Here is a 15922-nt window from a genome sequence, read left to right on the forward strand (position 1 = left end):
ACTTGGAAGATGAACCTTCCAACATCACATCAATAACACTCAATCACACACCCTTCCAAGCAATACATACTGTGTAAGGGGTGTGTAATGTGCTTCGCTGCAGGTCAAACACCATGAGACACATAGCATGATGATGATGGCTTGAATGAAGGTGACATTGAGGCTGTACCAACATCTCACGTCACTCCTGGGGTGACATTGCCCACTACCAATAAGGAAGTAGACTATGCTAAGAACACATATTGATGTGGCATAATTGCAAAGTGCACATTGCTACACATACAGATTGAGACAATTACCCATATATACAACAGATGTACAGGCATATGGACCTTCTGGCAATTAAACCTTCACCCCCACAACCAAGTTAGTTAGCCACCTTACCTGGACCAGGTTCAGTAGTGTAGGTACACGTTTGCACATGAGCCAACTTGGCGAGGACACAAAAATAGGTTTGCATAGAACTTGTCACACATGGATATTTGTGCATTGTCAATTGTCAACACTTCAGTGCTGCAAACTTATGGAGATGTGTTGTACATTGTCACCTAGCCAAATAAAAGGGCCTCACAGTTGTTTTTCACATGTTAATACATATGTTGACTTGGATGGGATCTTCAGGCCACATAGTGCAACTGTGTTACCACCACAGTGGAATTGATTCTGTGTGTGGAAGTATCATGACACCTCCAGTGAAAACACATGGACACTTCTTTCACATGACATAATGCATGAGAGATACTAAATGTACTGCAAGTATACAAAAATACAGCTGATATCTGGTCAATCAGCCAAACAGCAGTTTAGATAAATAAACAACCCATTGCTGATAGAACATCCTAGAAGCCTAGGATTCCACACAATAACACAAACACAGATAAGTCACAGACGACACAAGATAACCACTGCCATGCAAAGTGATAATCATGGTGCAAGCAACATCAAAATGTTTACACTCATTTTCTCTTTCAGCTGATCGGGGGTATGGGATCCAGCCATGGATCATGACCCCATTTGCCAACCCAAGCACAGCAGCAGAGCGTGCCTATAAAGAGGCACATCGGAGGACACGCACCATAGTAGAGCGGACTTTTGGCATCCTGAAGTCACGATTCAGGTGCCTCGACATCACCGGAGGCAGCCTCTTATATTCACCTTAAATGGTCTGCAAGATCATTTTGAGCTGTGCCATCCTGCACAACATATGTGTAGGGAGGAACATTCCCCTCTATGAACCAGACCCACTAATGCCTGAAGAGGAGGATGCTGTCCATCAGCATGAGGGGGACCATCCAAACACTGCAGCAGGATTGCGTCGGAAACAACACATTGTACAAAACTTCTTTTAACTCTAGTCACCATCACCACTTTCTTACCATATGTCATTAAACACCTCACTTCATCACTTCATCACTTAATCATGGTCTATGTAATTATTAATGCATCACATGATCCCTAGGAATCAAAATCAGAGTTTAGCCTCATGGAGCATTGCAGAAATACAGATTAGGATACTGAAAAAGCCACATCACATTTGATGGGTATGAATGTACACCCAACTTCACACACAGTGTTGATGACATATATCCAGACTATTTCACATTTGAATGGCAATATCAGAGGACCACAGCTAAGGCACACATCCATGTTGCCAACATGGTTCATTGCAGCATATGGCGCACAACTAAGACACCATCAATCATAAGTCAAAAAAGTGCTTCATACATGAGCCAGTGGATGTTCTATTGCATTGGTAACAGGAATGTATGACCAAACCCTTGACGGCAGTAAGTCTGACATCAGCTGTCTCTGCAAGGAGCATGTGTGACAAGAAGTGCATCAAACCTGAAAATGGATAGCATGAGTGCCCCAGGTATGACAAGCATTGCTCACAAGACATGCCCTGCGCATGCCATCCCAGGTAATAAGTCCTGCCACAGACATGTTTTGGGTCTCTCCCTACCCTTCTCTGGGGGGCCTGCAAGTGGACTATTTGTACCCTGATGACCTTCATCTACACACACCCAGACTCCCATTCTGACTCCTGTGTGCTTCCTTCTTTAGTATGGCATGCCATAGTCATAGTTCATCTGTCTCCATGGACTTCTAGTCGCATAATGCACTGCCTGGTAGTCTGTAGGACCTGTAATCACCTGTCCATTGCTTCCCATGTGAAAGGTACTGTTGGCCCATTGAACTTGATTCTCACCTACATGACTTGTGAGAGACTGAAGCTGCACACACCTGTGAGCACTTACATGCAGGCTAGCCATTTAAACCTGCACTGCCATTGCTGCTTCCTGGAACTGCTTAGAAGCTGCCATTTTCTGAATATCCTTGTTGTGCATTGCCATATAAATCACTTGTGTAACACAGGCCTTGGGTTATTGTGTAACATTGCAGCCCACAGCACAAATACAGTTTTTAGTTTCCACAGTGTTGTTCCAGCTTTTCACAGTCAGAGTCTGCTCAATGTGCATTTGCCTTGTTCATGTCTGTTCCTGACAGAGCCTGTATCCTGTTAGCCTGACTGGTTCCTGTCGTTGTGTTACCATAGAGGTTCCGTGTGGCTACATTCGTCTCATAGTTGCTTGCCATGCCCTCTGTTTCCTCCTGGGGTATTGTCTGGTAGGTCTACGATGAATCCTCAAATAGATTGTATAGTGTAATCAGTTTACTTATCGTATCATGGTCTGGGACATGTATTCAAATAGCCTAATCCCAGCCACATCCCTTGTCTGGGTTTCATGTATGCATGAGTGACAAACAGTGACAGTGTACTTTGGCAGTATGCATGGTTTTGGTATGGTGCCTCAAGCACAACAAACATCGTTTGCTACTGTGCATGAAAGGATAAAACATGTTTGTGCCTGGCGGTCCACACACAGATTCACATTGGCCACAACCCATTGATGGTGCTTGCGTGGTGACTAGCTGTGAGATTAATCAGCACAGAGGCACTGATGTTTCCTTTTGCAGTGGGAATTTTAGAGGCCACCCTGTGTACAAATGTTGTGATGAAACCTGCTTGTTACCTATTACTGATCCATTAAGTTTGTGAGCACACCAAGGTTGCCCTGTTGTCAGTCTCATAAAAATTCTGCAGTGCCATAACTGGACTATCCCCATGTGTGCTGTCAATTCCTCTTTGGCTTTCGGTCAATTCTGCTTTGAAGGATACTCTGTTAATGCAGGGAATAGCTCCACAGACTCATGACTAGACCTGCACATAACTGTGACAACATGGAGGTCAATACTGACACAGGGTACACATGGCCACACACTTGCACTGGACACCTTTGTGTAATTAACCACTGGAAATATGTGAGCACATGCAGCTTGGTCTGCAGGTCCTCCACTGCCACAAGAGAAACACAGGTCATTTATATGACTCAAACTGAGGAGTGACATTACATTTTTGGATTGGTTTTGGGACTCTGTGTAACAAACACTGTACGTACCTAGCATTTTCAAATGCCTGAGTCATTGGTAGTATACAAACAAGTGACCAGGAAGTGGTATCCAACATTCCAGTACATGTGATGGCTTACTCTTGTAACATTGCCATTATCAACCGTCCTCTATTTATCCTGTGCATAGTTTGTCATGGGAGATGTTTTGTCCCAAAAGTCAGGGAAGTTCACACTGCATTAGGTGCTACAGGTATGACAAACACATATCCTGATTGATGTACCACCCTGAATGGCATCTGATGGGTATCCACATTTACAGCACATGCATACAAGCACATTCTGCAAAACACATCTTGAGACAATCACACAGAGGCACAACAACAATTGAAATAGCCGTTTCACAGCCATAAACACACAGGCAATGAGTGAATGTAATAAGTTGGGTAGCCTTGCTACCTCTATTGACGCACCACAAACTAGGGAATACCAATTTATATTCCAAATGTTTGGGTTGCTGCTGCGTCAGTTAAGAGTGCTAATCCGGCACAATAACATGAGTATTACGGTCCTCAGTAGTGTGGTCTGCCACATGTGCCCAAACACAGGTACACACACAGCAGGACCTAACAGCCTATCTATGTATAGTTATATTCCTGCTGTATGGTGTGTGTGTGTGATGACAGTTTATAGTCAGATGTCACAGACATAAAGGTTGTCTAGAAGGGAATTTCAAACACATTGATTTTCGGCTTCAACATCCCTTGAAGTGGACTTTTTCAGTCCAACACAGCATTATACTGTTAGTTTTACATTTACTTCAGAAATAAGCCTCAGGAAGCGCAGATGATGATAAAATCCAGAGCCCAGTGCATAGTTCTCAGCCCACAATCTTTCAAGGCAGATGTCTTGACATTCTATGGCCATTGACATGTGACATACATCACAGCTCTCCTACACGGTTGATGTGTCACATTACACAGAGACAAAGTGGTTGTGTAAGGGCTATTTATTTTAAAGTGCTCTAGTGCAATATTTACATAGTCTAGGATTGTGAGTCCATTAGTGTGATGCATTCGATTGTGATACTACACAGGTGCAATGGGATATGTCTTTGGACATGCTGGGGTGAAGTATCATACAGGGTAGAGGAACATGATTTGCCAATGAGGTAGTGAGAGACAATCACAGAGCACAGTGTCAAACAGTTGGCTGGAGACCAGTGCATGTGTGCAGCTGTTGCAAAACTAGCATGTTGACAAGCACAGGACCTAGGATGAAATTGCCCATGTGGCATGGACTTCTGCTACTGGGTACTCTTATGGGTGAAGGTGATCTGTTACACGTCTTCTTCTGATGTGTGTGTCATCTCCTCTGCCCTTAGTGGTGATGGGTTTGAAGGCGCAACACAAACTTCAGTGTTTGAAGCCGTGGAGTCAGAAATCCTGGTAACTGCCAACTGTGGAGCAATTAAGGGCAGTACTGCAGCAAGAAGGAGCTGCTGGTTCTTAAGTATTGCAGCTACATCGCTGTGGTAGGCAGCCAGGTCAGCCTGAAGGTGTCATTATTGCATTTGTGCACGCAGTAAAATGCTTGGTGTGCGAGGTGTTGTGGCAACTCTCTCATTGCATTGCTGATTTCCTTTACACTTTGTTGAAGTTCTTGCAGGATAGATGCATGGCTGCTGCCTTTTCTGAAGATTACATCTTGCATCCCCACCCACACCTCCTTGGCCAGCTCCCGCTGTACTCTAACTACAGTCCTCTCAAAGCTGGTGCCAGTGTCATCAGAGTCCTCAGCTGGGTTGGAGCTGGCAGGTTGTACAATTGGGGTGGTGGGTGGGTCCTCTGTGATGGCTGCTACTTCTGTGCTCCTCCTTGTGACTGAAGGTGGGGTCTGGAGGGTTCCAAGGACATCCTGGAGGGTCTTCTGGCTGAGGTTTGACAGCTCATCATCCATGTCATCAGGGAATTCCAGGACAGGTATATCCCCAGGAGAGCCTTCGTCCTCTACAATGAGATATTGTACATTTAGTGTTTCTGTGTTGTGGCATTTGTAATGTGACGTTACTGACTTCTTATTAGTGGAACATTGTAATCTTGGTTCCTGTTCATTGTTCCTATCATTAATATTAGCATTCTCCCAGGCCTATGCCCCACCTGCATGTCACATGTAGTGTGGGCAGTTTGGGGACTTGTCTGCGTCACATCCCCTAGGTGTAGGTTCTGGCGAAATTGTATGTTGCCACCTTCTGGTCCTACTCAACCCTCCATCTCCTTCCATTATCATGTTGTGGCCTTGCACTGGCTGTGGGTGTTCTGATGGCACTTGCACCACACTTAAAATTCAGGAACTGACCCAGTCTCAGATATTTCACATCCACCTATATGTTGCTAAGACCAAGCATATACCATGTATAGCATTGGCATGGCACGATACGGGTGTCAGCATTGGTATGTTATACTGCTGATGGGAATGTGTGCTACATTGGATTGCACTGATGGTCCTAGCTGTGTTCCATTTTCTCTTATGACTGTGCAGGTAAGTTTCACTAGCTAGACACATAAGTCCTTCCCCTCAAGGCTGTGGTCTAGCACTATGGCAGTTGAAATGTTGCATGGTGGCATTGCAGCTATTGTGACCCAGGCACAGGGTAGACCCTGAAATGTGCAGCATGGGTATGACATTACTGCTGTGTACCTCATAATGTTTCATATAATACCTGATGTTTGTAGCGCCTATGGACATGGGCATTTAACAGGATTTGCACTTTTTTTTTCATTTCCGTGGATTGATAACGTTGTCATCCTGAACTCTCTAATTTGGGTGTGTTTGAACCATGGGCTACTTGACCTGCACACACAGCAGAGGTGGTAGTGGCAACTGTAGTCAATGTTAATGTTAAATTCCACTTGCGGATATGGCCTGAGACTGTTAATTGAGCCCTAGTTCATGTAGCGACAATACCAGCTGTCATGTGACAGCATGCCAGTTTTACGTTGTACCCTACCCTCCTGGACTGGCATTGCTTTTCCAACATCCTTGGTTCGGCAGCATACCCCAATGCAAAGGTTGTTGGTGCAGTGTTCTGCTGTGCCCCAGGTTTGCCCTGCACAGCCCGTGCCCCCGGTCCATGCCCCTTTGCCCTTCACACTAGCTGATTATCATGGCTTACGTGCATTGTGTAGTAGGTATGTCCCCCCCTTCTTGCAGTTAACAAATTGGCATTTTTGTTCCCCATGCCACTTACCCTGCATCTGTGTTGTATCCTGGTAGTCTGTGCTGTCCTGTCCTTCAATCCCTGGGACGATCTCCTCTGGGATGACGGTGCCATCATCTCCTCCATGTGCTCCAGGGCCTCCTGCGGTGCTGGACTCCCACCTCCAGTCTGCAGTGCTGCCTTCCTGTTCCTTGCCATCTTTTCCTTCGTCCTGCGCTTGCAGTCATGCCAGCGCTTCTTGCACTCGGTGACTGTTCTCCATACTTCTGCCACACTGTTGATCTTATTGACAACCTGTTGCCAAATTGCCTCCCTCCTCCCAATTGGCAATTTAGAGGTGACAAAAAGTTGGTGCTGGTGTTCCTTCACCTCTTTCACCAGTATTTCATGCTCCTCTGCACTGAACCGACACTTCTTTTTCTTCTTCTCCCTCTCCTGGGTCTTGTGTGGGTCCTCTTGGCTGGTTCCTGTTCGGTTGCATCTTCCTGGGGTCTCTCATAGCTTCTGAAATCTATTTTGGCTCTCCTTTGCACATTTTGCTGTGTTTGCATCGATTTTTTACGCTATTGCTGTTAAAAATGGTGCATATCCGGTTTGCAACGTCGTAAACCGGATTAAAGTCATTTTCACCGCGTTAATGTCGTTTTTTTTTACGACGTGGCGCATTGGTTTGAGTAAAAAAAAATAGTCAAATTAGTGGTTTGCGCCACCAAGCGTCAAAGTATAAATTTGGCGCCCGAGCGGCACAAAGAAATGGCGTTAGCCGGCATTAAACTTTTTGACGCAAAACTGAGTCGGCGCAGCTTTGGGTCAAAAAGTATAAATATGGCCCTTAGTTTCTCCTTTAGTTTTAGGCTGGCTCTGGTGTACTGTTTTCTCTGCTCGTTCAGCAACAACTCCTAATGTTTTAGACACAAGATGGTGGCACAGCTGCAGCTTTACAATATAGTAAATGTATCATATAAACTGTGCTCACCCCTTTGGGGGCAGAGAGGAAAATTCCGTCAGGGAAGGCTTCCCTTGAACAAACTCACACAGAGCCTAACATGCAGCCTTGCTTAAACTGAGTTTACCCTCTTGAAATGGACCACCTAACTACATACACCAGGTAAGGGGGGTCTGTTGCCAATCCCAGAGATCACAAATAATGTCTCAGTGCACACGCCGCGATGGCAGGCCTAGACAGATAGATAATTTGCTATGGTGGGGATGTTTATTTTATATAGCTTGATAGTAACTCTAATTATATTGTTTAGTTTTATCAGCCTAGTGATCGCAGTGCAAAATGCATTGTAAACTTTCTTTGTGTCTTTTTGATGTTTACTATGGCTGTGCATAGGAGAGTGAGTAACAAAAGTGGAGGATCTGTTTCTGCAGTTCCCTTGGGGACTAGAATGTCATATTCTAGGTTGCTAACATCACCTGCTACTCTGGGAAGGTTAGGTGTTCAGGTGAGGCACTGTGACCTATCCAGGATTTGGGCCAACAAGTACTCATGTTATTCAACAGATGTTGTAGAGAGACTCAGTCCCTACATTCTGACATCCTGTCATCTCAAGGCACAGTTCTGGTCTACCAGCAGATTCCCTGTGACAAGGGTAGTGAAGCAGCGCAGTCCAAGGCTTTCTCCGGGGAGGTGGTGTGGGCCAGCATTCTTAATTCACTGGCAAGCAGCAATAGCACACAATATATTATGGGTAGTCAGTGTTTTTTTCTTTTACAAGGAACAGGTACAATAATTACACACACACGCACTACTAAATACTAGGCATTAAGTTACAAATATATACACACAGGTAGATTGAAATCCCTTTGGTGGCACCCTCATATCATATTTTACCCCAAATGGGTACTGAACCCCATTATCACAAAACCCCTTTCCTATACCAGATGCAACCTCACAATATAAGGTGTGTAATTTTAAATAAGGGAGGCCTCCAAAGTTTGTTAGGGTACAATCACATTCAGAAAGTCAGCCATGTGTCAGATTTAAATCCCACAACACCATTAAAATCAAGGAAAACAGTACAGCCACTAATAAGTATTCCCTATAATGGTGAATAGTGATTGTACAATGCTCAAGTTGTTAATAAAACATTTATATTCAAAACCACAAATGGGTCTGAAAATGTGTTCTCTTGCTAAAGACTACACAATGTAGTCATTAGAACAACCACAAGGGGTGGCCACACTCTACAGCAAAGACTCCATCTGTGGGAGTGCCTTCAAATAATAAGCAACCTTTCCTAGGGAAATACACTTATTGACTCTGAATCCTAGGGCAGGGTTGCAAAGACAATGGGGTGGGGGGCTGCTGCACCTCTCCAGCCTCCCACCACACATTCACTTCATCAGTGCTTGAACAGTGCCTGCTTTCCATTCAGACTTAGCAAGCTGAAGATGGTGCAGCACATTCTTATTTTCACTTCCAGCTGGGCTTAAACAAAGGCCTCATTTAAAGGGCCCTCCTTTTGTTCGAGCCGATTGGGACTATCTGGAGCCTAACACCAAGATGCCAATCCTACGGATGGGAACAAAAGCACACAGCTTGTTCTTGAGTGCCTATTCGGAGTGCATGGTTGTTAAGATGTTTGCTCTTGTTAGTTCTTTATTGCAGGTGTTCAATGAGGTGTGCAGAGCTAGGAAACTCTTCCTAATGATACTATAGCTAGATACTATCTAATCTTATCTATGAGATGTTTCAGAAAAGTGTGAGAATAGATCTAATAGAGTTTTTTGAATGTTTATCTTGCTTTTTTATAGTCTCTTTTATAATAATTCTGAGCCTGGGAAGAGCTTGATTTGTAATGCTCTCTGAACTTTGAGATGGTTGTCAATAATTTTTATTTTGACAGGGTGCAAATTGTATATCTATAGAGAAGAAGACTTCTTCCATCAGTATGATACCTTTTGAAGGCAGGAATGGCCAAAACTGCAGCCAACCGAAAGCAAAATGAATTAGTTTGATCATAGGTATGGGTTTTACGCTGAAGATAAGATCAGTTTGACTACTCTAAGGATGTTTTAATGTGTCTGTGAGACAAAGTCCTAGAAAGGTTCAGCAAATGCAGGATTAGTTTAGAGGACATGAGGGTGTGAAGGATGGAGATCAATGGCACTGGATGAGTAGAGATGTGTATCCCAGAGCAGTTTAATCGCGGATGGATTTCACAGGTGCAGTTTTAGCTGACACTTTCTAGTATCATACAGTAGATGATCTCTAGTAAGTATACATCAACCAGAGGATCTGGCTTCATGGAAGATTAGTGATACCTCAGTGCTTGCTCAAACTTTAGTGAGGAAAAGCAAAAACTTTCACCCACTTCTTTCACTGATCCTGCAGTTACAATGATACAGGAAATAAAATTACTTTAGGTATGAAAGGGAGTGGGTGAGTTAGGATGTTTGGCAAATAGAAGAGTTGAAATAGGGTTGTGTGTGATTTGGGCAAGATAAGCAGTGACTTTAAAGGGCTTGTAAGGGTGTGTAAAGTTTAAAGAGAAGAAGGGTGAGGTGAGTAGAAGTATTTTGAAGGAAAGATATGTTTGGTGCAATAAAAGTAAATGAAAGGTAGAGCTGTGGAGTGAGCGGTAGAGGGATAATGTAGAAGTGAGGTGAGAGAACTGGTGTGTGTAGTAGAGAAAGGGAAAATAGGGTCCAAGGTGAAAGCAGCAGGGGATTTAATATTGGCATGATAACTTGGACACACAAGAGTAGTGCTATTTAGATGTTGGCCTTTTATGCTTAACTGACTATTCAGGATAATGCTGCATTACATTTCTACTGCTAAAATATCTTTGCTGTTTTTTTATTGTGTTTTCTGTTCACCACTTATGAAGAAAGGCCTCTATTATCAGAGTGAGTCCAGTTAGGGCAATCATATGTTTTGCTGTTTTGTTTTACTCATAAATTCAAATACCTGTGTGGTGGTACCGCCATTCATTTTATTTTTTTGCTTCACAGTCCTGATATCCAGGTAAATCTTTGTACTTGACATCCTTTTCTGGGCTGATTATATGACCACAATGCATCACATTGTATGGAAACTTCAAATACAAAGATGCTAGACTGTACTAATGCAAGTGCAGAGTCTATTGTGACTAGCAAAGTCTGCAGCATGGCTTGTAATACCCAAAAGTTATTCATCCTTGACTGTTCTATTAGTAGGTGATTCCATGCTTCAGGCATCTTGACCATCAAGGAGCTTCCACGTGTTCATACGTTGCAGAAAATAGTACCATCCAATGAGATTCAGAAGTTAAAATTAAGAGCACATTGCAGTAGAAGTGAAAGTAAAATGAGCCGATGGACTTGTTTTACTTTCCCTGAATCAGTGCTCAAGGGGCTAGCACAGCCCCCGCAGCACTAATTTCAACAGGAGAGGCATCATTAGAAAGGGGAGAATCTCCCGTTTCCAAAGGTACCTCTGCCCAATTGATCCATGTTTGGGGATCGCCACAAGTAAGCGATCCACAAGCAGGGATCAACCCTCTAGCCACCAGGGTTGGAGGAAGTGGCTGTTAGGCAAGGGCTTGTGCTCTCCCTTGGCCGGTGTATATATTTCAGTCTTTCTTCACCCCTTGGGGGGAGATGGGGGTATTACCCCTGATGGGGGGCAGAAAGCAAACTAGGCACCAGGGATTTCTTTTTTAAATAACAAAGGATGGTTGGAGGCTGCCCACAATAGTAATCGCCATGCCCCCACCCCTAATAAAAAGGGAAACAGTCTTTCTGCTCCCCTGGGGGCTAGATAGGAGCAATTACTCCTGATCTGCACCCCTTCCCCCAGGGAGGAGGAAGAAAGCCCACTAGGCCTCAGTAATAACTTTTTTCAATACAAATATAGGGGTGGGGCTGCCCTACATGGACATGGTCATGCCCCCACACCTAATAAAAAGGTGAAATTGTGTCCCTGATCTGCAGAAAGCCCACAAGGTACCAGGGATTTCTTTTTAAATAAAAATATATGGGTGGAGGCTGCAGATCATGGGCATGATATTCCCCTTACACATAATAAATGGGGAAAGCCTTTCTGCCCACCCCCGAGGGCAGAAGTTGGCAATAACCCCTGATCTGCCCCTTTCAGGGAGACAGAAAGCCCACTAGACACTAGGGATTAATAGTTGTAAAGATTTCTAGGGGTGGGGGCTGCCAAGCATAAAAATTGCCATGCCCCATTCCTGGGGGGCTAATGTGAGAAATTACCCCCTAATCTGGCCTCCATCGGCAGAAAGTCCACTAGGCACAAGAAATTATTAATACTACAGGTTTGCAGGGTGTGGCTTCCCAGCATGGGCATGGCCATGCCCCCAGCCCAACTAAATGGGTCAACAGTCTTTCTGCCTCCTTTGGGTGGTATAGTGAGGTAACTACCCCAGATCAGAACCTCCAGGGGGCAGAAAGGGCAGTAGAAACCAGAGATTTGTTTTAATGTAGGCGTGAGGGCTGCCCAGCATGGGCATGGCTGTGCCACCAGCAAAACTAAAGAAGGCAACAGTCTTTCTTCCTCCCTGGGAGACAGATTGGGATAATTAATCCTGATTACCTCCCCCTGGAGGGGGGCAGAAAGCTCACTAGAAGCCATGGAATGTATTTTTTTAAACATAGGGGTAGGGGCTGCCCGACAAGACCAGGGCAATTCCTTTCTCCCCCAAGTAAATGGGACAGCAGTCTTTCTGCCCTCCGAGGGTCAGGTGGGGCAGCAAAATATACTTTTAATAAAATAATGGGGTGCGTCTTTCCCATCCTAACATCAGGTCTTACTCTCATCCCTAAAACCCCAACACTCTTTCTGCTCCCCTGGGGACTAAAGAATCCCATTCCAATGGCAAGCAAGAGGATATTTGGCGTATGTTGTTTTCACATATGTGCCAGGAGAGTTTGGCTAACTCCTAGTATCATCCTACTTGCAATAGTGAATTCTCACTCGATGCTGGTGTTCTCTACTGGGAGAAAATTGGCGCCCGAGGCAATGAGGTATATATCGAATAGTATCCCAATTAACACACGGGGCACCCTTGGAGGAACCCACCCCTAAGCCCCAACTGTGTGGCAATCCATACAGCTCGTGACAATATACAACAAGAGCGCTCATTATATTTGCACAATTAAACAAGTAGTACAAAGAAATCTGACATAGTCACTGTCTGAAATTGCAAACAAAATCCCATGTATTCCTGGAAAATAAAATGAAAAATGAAATACAAGTATACTTCAAATGTATATTCCAATGTCCTGTGATATAATATCAATGTCCCAATCCGGTTCAATTAGTATTGACGAAAGTTGTCATACGTATTGTTCCAATCTGGTCCGTAACCAAGTATCAATGTCCCAAACCGTTCAGTCCATTATTCAACGGCATTTGCCATGTGGACATTTGGGGGAGTCCAGGGTGGTATGCTGTACATGCATCCCACACCATTTTCTTTTCCACAGTGCCCTGCAAACCTCATTCATTTACTAAAACACACATTTTCCTCACATTTCTATGAGGAAAACGTCTTGAATCTGCAGGGAGCCATACATTTTCTACCACACAGCATTTCCCTAACTCTCCCAATAACCAATCATACCACACTTCGGTGGGGGAGGCCAAGAGACCTTGACATCAATGGTCAGCAATAGAGGTAACTGCGAGATTGGTGCCCATGTTTGGCCACCAACTGTGGGAACCTACTAACCACAGAAATATTTAAAAAGTAGAAAATCAGGGGCTTCCAGGGTGAAGTGCCTTGTATGAATCCCCTGAGGTTTTCTTACCTACAGTGCCCTTCAAACCTCAAACTATCCTGAAATCACACATTTTCCTTACATTTCTGTGATTGTAACTTTGGAAATCTGCAGGAATCCACAAAATTCCTACAACCAAGTATTGCTCACTTGTGCCAATAAAAACACTCCATCACTTGTGTGGTTGGGCCTAGTGCATGTTACAGGAACGGATCAAACCATGGCTGGTTTGTTCTATTCCTGACACAGGCACTAGGCCCAACTTACATTTCTGTAAAGGAAACTTCTGGAATCTTCAGGAATCCACCAAATTGCTACAACCCAGCATCGTCCCACTTGTGCCGTTAAAGCGAATGCACCACTTGTGTGGTTGGGCCTAGTACCAGCAACAGAAACAAATAAAAAAACAATCCATTCCTGTCTCTGAAACTAAGCTCAACCACACAAGAGGTGCAGCACTTTTATAGGCACAAGTGGGGCATGCTGGGTTGTGGGAATTGTGAGGATTTGGGAAGCACTATGTGGTATGGCTGGGTAGCCCTACCATGCACTACACTCACAAATACTGTCTTGGGCCCATTCAGGTATGTTTACTTAACCATAAGCGCACAACCCTGGGCAGCTCTGGCTGCGAGCAGTAAGGCTTAGCAAAGGAACAATGTGGAAAGCACTTAGCAACAGCAAACAATAGAATGAGAAAGACATGCAACATGAAAGAAGCAAAACACCAGGTTAGAAAAATAGATTAGACCTTGATCATCAAAATCCACCAGAGGGTTCTAGAGATATACATTTTTAAAGGAATAAATAACTTTAGCATCAACCGCAAACAAACAGTAGTCAACAAAAACTTCAGGAACTTTGGAAAAGTTAGTTTGTCAACTCCGGCCTGGAATGGGTGACCAAGTCCTGCAGGACAGAGGTTCATGGGACAGAGGAGATACTTTAGACAGTTACCTGGCCACCAGAGCAATTATAGATCAAGATCCAAACTTTACAGGATGACTGCCATAATGGAGGGATGCAGGCTCAAAGATGCTCAAGGATGCTCTGGATGCTGTGCAATCCACAGGGGTGAAGTCCGGTCGACTCCTGGGATCACAGATGAGTGGGGGTGACTCTGGGCATGGATTTCAGAGTCCCACAAAGTCCTTTTTGCGGGGTTCCAAGGGCTGCTGATGCATACCTTGTGCTTTTGCAGCACAGCGCTCTCAGTGCAAATTTTTGGTGAAGGCTGATGTCCTTCACGAGTGATGTATCTGATCACAGCCAACACCCATGGGTCCAGTAGACATGGGTGCACCTTTTGGCTATCTCCAAATTGTCCTTGGTGGTTCCAAGGGTCTGGTAGCAGCAAGACTTATGCAGTGGCTACCAGAGATGTGACTTGGGTTCCTTCAGCTATTATGTCTCCAGTGCTGTTCTAGGTGCCAAGCAATTGACCCTTGGAGTCTCTGCTTCGGACTGGGGTCAGGTAACAGTGTTTCCTTTAGCTAGGCACACAGAGCAGGGTCCAAACTCTGCTAGCTCAAAGTTCAGCAGGTGCAATTGCTCCGGCATCTGAGACTCACTTTGTGCACTTCCAGCGGGTGCAGAGTTGTCTCCTTCTCATCCTCTTTCCAGGTCCAGCGAGTACTGAGGGTCAATGTGCCAGGGTTGCATATTTATCCCAGGAAAGTGCCCTGTGGAGACCATGACGTCACAAGCCAATGGACTACTGGGTTCCCTCCTTCCTAATGATGGAGTTCCTGTGATGTGTGGCATCTGGGTATCCCAGTATGCCACATTCTTCCCCTCTGCAAGGTGGTGCGACCCTTCCTCTGTTGTGAGGAGCAAGGTAACCCATCCTAGAGGTGTGGCTACCAGGACCAACATGCCCAGGGTAGAACTGGTTTTGGGGCAACCTTTCTGCCTCTGGCCCTGTCTCCATACTACCTACAAGGACAAAGCATCCTGCTCAGGGTTTTTGGGCCAGGCATCCAATCAAAGGTGGCTTCCCCTTTGAAGCAGGCCTCTGGGCTAATACCCTGAGTGGCCATCCTGACAGAGGAGGTGACACCTTGCTATTGTGCAATACCTTTGTCCTTGAGCCTAGGAGTCAATCAGATGTCTCCCTAGTTGGTTAGAAAGCTGTCTGTATGTGTGTGCTTTTGTGAGGTCACTTTTCGAAAAACGGCCCACTATTAATAGTGACATTAATTTCAACCTGAGCATCAGATCACATTTCATGTCATGATTATTTTGATACCTCACATGACCCAGTTTGGTAGTTACAGTCAAATGTTAACCGGGTGGGGATGCAAACCGGAAACCCTGTGATTGCCAATGGGGCTACCAACTGTACCCACAGCAAAACGACAATTTGGAAGTGTTGCTGTTAAAACATATTGTAAAACATGTGCCTTACTTAACAAAATATGTCTCCCTGCCCTCCCTGCCGTAGGACTCCATATGCCTTCCTAAGAGGAGACTTTTATAAAATGTAATGGGATAGAGTGGCTTTGTATAGGTTTAAATGACAAAGCAGCTGACAGAGCAACTGCTTTGTGTCTTTTGTGTC

This window comes from Pleurodeles waltl, chromosome 1_1 (assembly GCF_031143425.1).
Source record: "Pleurodeles waltl isolate 20211129_DDA chromosome 1_1, aPleWal1.hap1.20221129, whole genome shotgun sequence".
Taxonomy (NCBI): domain Eukaryota; kingdom Metazoa; phylum Chordata; class Amphibia; order Caudata; family Salamandridae; genus Pleurodeles; species Pleurodeles waltl.